Raw genomic sequence first — 3,988 nt, 5'->3', positions numbered from 1 at the left:
CATTACTAACCACCGTAACACCACCCTTCTTGGGTACACAATGTACAAGTCTTATCCAAGAGCTATTTGAGATCAGGTAGATAATATCAGTATCAAGCCACCTGATTATCTATTTCTTAACAACTTCCTTCATAATAGGATTCAACCTTCTTCTCTGTTCAATAGAATTGCCATGGCAATCCTCTAATAAAATTTTAAGCATGCATAAAGTAGGGTTAATTCCCTTGATGTTAGCAATTGTCCATCCTAATACCTTCTTAGATAACCCATAGAACTTCCAACAACTTGACGTCCTGATCAGGTGTCAATTTCGTAGAAATAACTACTAGCAATGTGTTGTTGTCTCCCAAGTAAGTATATTTCAAATGCAGTGGCAAAGGCTTCAACTCTAGTGTGAGAGGTTCCTCTATAGATGGTTTAAGAGGATTGAAAGTGCAAGCTGATAAATCCAAGGACTCAAACTTTTTCCTTAGTCTGTACACAATCTGCTTTGCCTCCATGGACTCACTAAATTCTTCTAAAGTCTCTATTTCATTTTGCTCAAGTGAATTGTATCACTATCAGAATTGTTGTGGCAACATTTTGCAAACTCTTCCTACATTTTTGTTTCTATCAAACCAATGGTGTGGCACTATTCATTCTCATCAGCACATTTCAGGGCATCAAATACTTTGAAGGTGATCTACTGATCATTCTACTGATCATTCATCCTCATGGTCAGTTCACTTTTTTGCATATCAATGAAAGTTCTACCTGTAGCAAGAAAAGGTCTTCCAATAATAATCGACACATCTTTGTCAGCTTCACATTCTAAAATAATGAAATTGGCAGAAAAAATAAGTTGATCTACTCTTACCAGCACGTCATCAATTTTACCTTTCAGATGTGCATAGGATCGATCAGCTAGCTTCAACGTGACCGTAGTAGGTCTTACTTTTCTGATTCCAAGCTTCCTAAAGACAAACATAGGCATTAAATTAATGCTCGCTCCTAAGTCACACAATGCCTTACCAACATAATGATTTCCAATTCAACATGGGATAGTAAAACTTCCCGGGTCCTTCAACTTTAGAGGTAATTTATTCTTCAACATCACCGTGCACCCCTTAATGAGAGCAACAGTTTCAAATTCTCCCAATCTTCGCTTCTTTGACAATATATCTTTCATAAAGTTCACATAATTGGGCATTTGCTCCAAAGCTTCTACCAACAATATGTTGATGTGGAGTTGTTTCAAGACATACAAAAATCTTTTGAATTGGAAATCTTGTTTACAATTATGGAATCGTTGAGGAAAATGAAGAGGTGGTCGTCCTTCAGGTTGCTGAATTATTTTGTTATGGAATTTTTATTGGCAACATGATCTGATTATACTGCAACAATCTTTTGTTTAGCCTTTTTAGTTGTACTATGCTATTTAGATTGTTCTGAATTCTTTCTATGGTTGAGACATGATTTGTCCTCTTCTACAGTTGCATATTTAACAATTTCATTTAGTTAAGTCCCAATTCTGAGAGTGATTGTCTTACGATTCTCTTTCCCTTGTGATCTCGAATTCTCAGTATCACTTGGTAGAGCTCCTTATGGTCTCGAATTTAAAGCATTTGCTATATGCCCCACTTGATTCTTAAGGGCTTGTAGGGATGCAGCTTGACTCTGTATCATGGCATCATTGTTGGCCATATATTCTTTTAGTAGAGCTTCAATAGATGAAGAAAATAATGCTTGACCTTGTTGGACATTTTTTCGCGGCATGAGTTGATTATAACTGGATGATACCCTATCGGCATTCTGTCTAACAACATTGTTTGAATTCCCGTACCTTGATTATTCCAACCAAAGTTTGGATGTTGCTTCCACCCTGAATTTGTAAGTGTTAGAATAGGGATTGTTATTCCGGTTTACCCTTGTAGTATACAGATGTTGGGTTTGATGGGCATTCATCAAACACACGGTCTTCACCACAATAAACACAAGATAGCTCAGTTGATTTTATCTCATGGACTTCAGCTGGCCTCTTCATTGTCTTGATCATATTAGCTAAAAAGGATACATGGGCTGTCAATGAAGTGATTGCGTCAAGCTCCATGTGCTAGCAGCTCTTCTGCCAGTCCCAACTCGCGTGGTAGGATATTGATAATCATTGGTTGCAATCCATTCTAAAATCTCATATGCTTCATTATAGGATTGATACAATAAAGTACCATTGGCAGATGCACCGACTACCATCCTTGTATGTGCATTCAGCCCATTGTAAAAATCTACATCTGAGTCTAGTGTTGGAACCCATGCATCAGACATTTTCTAAGTAATTCCTTAAATCTCTCCCAAGCTTCGTAGAACTTTTCATTCTCTGATTTGTCGAAAAGATGTTATCTCATTTTTGAGCTTGGCATTCATGTTTGGTAGATTATACCGTAGCGAAAACCTCTGGCACAGGTCATTCCATGATGCCACTATTCCCAATGGTAAGGCATTAAGCTACGCTCTTGTACAATCTCTCAAGGAGTATGGGAACAATTTGAGCCACAAGGTGTCTTCATGAACACCCTATTGTCTAAACGAGCCACAAACCTCTAGAAAAAGTCTCAAATGTAGTCTTGAATCTTTAGTTGGCGACCCATTGAATTGTCCAATAGTTTGTAGCATCTGAAACTTTACCGATTTCAACTCAAAATGCTAAGCTTGTATGTGTGTTCTTACTAACCCTGGATTTAGGTCATCTAAAATTGGAATGATATGCTCTTGAATTGGCCTGTCTCGGTCATCTATCACACGGCGAATAGGAAGATTAACATCCCAACCATTTGGATTTAATAGATCATTCAAACCAATATCATTCCTTTCCCTAGCCATATTATGTAATTCTCTTCTCCTTCTTAATAGAGTTCTCTAAATTTCTAGGTCAAAAGGATACTCTTCTTCTACAGGAATGTCTCTTCTCATGCATTGGTGGCAAATCTGTAGAAATTAAATACAACTAAGTTAGCTAAAAGTAATGAAATAAAATAAAATAACAGAACCAAATTTCACCAATTACCAATTACCAATTCCCGGTAACAATGCCAAACACTTGTTGTGTGTGAATATGATGTGCAAATTGTGCAAGTATACACGTTGAAACAAGTAATAAAGCAGTAAGTGAATATCGTCTCCACAAGGATTAGATAGTTATAATTTGGTTGAGTTATTAAAGTTAAGTTTGATTAATGCTAAGCAAAATAACAGTGAGAATGCAGTGGCAAAATGAGATAATGATGATATATAAAATGTACAAAACAAATAAACGAAACAATAATGTCATGACAAATCCACTATACAAAGGAAGATTAAAGAAATGTAATGTTGATTAGGACGGTTGGGATTACTGATGCATCTACCTACTCTAACTATTAATGCCATAGCAAAGTCTTGAACATTCTACAACTTCACAGGTTTCTATAGCAGTCTTCTTCTTTCGAGAGCAAAACCTTGGGTTACCTCCCCTAAATCACTATATGTCTATAGACTTGAGTTCGGTTACCACTAATATTTTCTACCTTCTTTCGTATAAAGCAAGGCTCTATGTCTAGAGGTTGCTGTGAATAAATAATTTATTATTCATTCATATTATCCAATGTCTACCTAGTTAACCTAACCCTATCAGAATTAAGTTTTATCTTTAATAACTTGCTGCACATTTGTCAATGCATAGCCTACATATAACATGAAATACCATTGAATAAAATAGCAGAATAATTCCAACTCAAATTGTAAACATTAATAGAAAATAAAGGGTTCAGTTAAGTAATCTTGAGCCTAAGAGATTTAGCTTATAGCTGGGCAAATCATGTTCAAGTTTAACTCAACAACCAACATCATCGGTAACACATAAGTTTTAAAAGAAGCATGAAAAGAATCAAAGGAGAAAATCTGAGATAATAGCTTTTGCCTATCCAGCTTTCAACAGCGGGAGCTAATGTCTTGTAGTTGCCAAAGATGATGCAGT

General features: G+C 36.2%; 1 non-coding gene across 1 annotated transcript; it reads left to right on the top strand.

Annotated features, from left to right (window-relative positions):
- Window positions 1-2,283: 2,283 nt before the first annotated feature.
- LOC128036268 (small nucleolar RNA R71) lies at window positions 2,284-2,391 on the top strand. The gene has a single exon (XR_008193066.1). It is a non-coding gene; the product is annotated as a small nucleolar RNA R71 (small nucleolar RNA).
- Window positions 2,392-3,988: the final 1,597 nt, after the last annotated feature.

The sequence above is a fragment of the Gossypium raimondii genome, chromosome 13, assembly GCF_025698545.1.
Source record: "Gossypium raimondii isolate GPD5lz chromosome 13, ASM2569854v1, whole genome shotgun sequence".
Classification (NCBI taxonomy): Eukaryota; Viridiplantae; Streptophyta; class Magnoliopsida; order Malvales; family Malvaceae; genus Gossypium; species Gossypium raimondii.
Note: the sequence above shows the minus strand (reverse complement) of the source record. Positions and strands in the feature narration are given on the sequence as shown.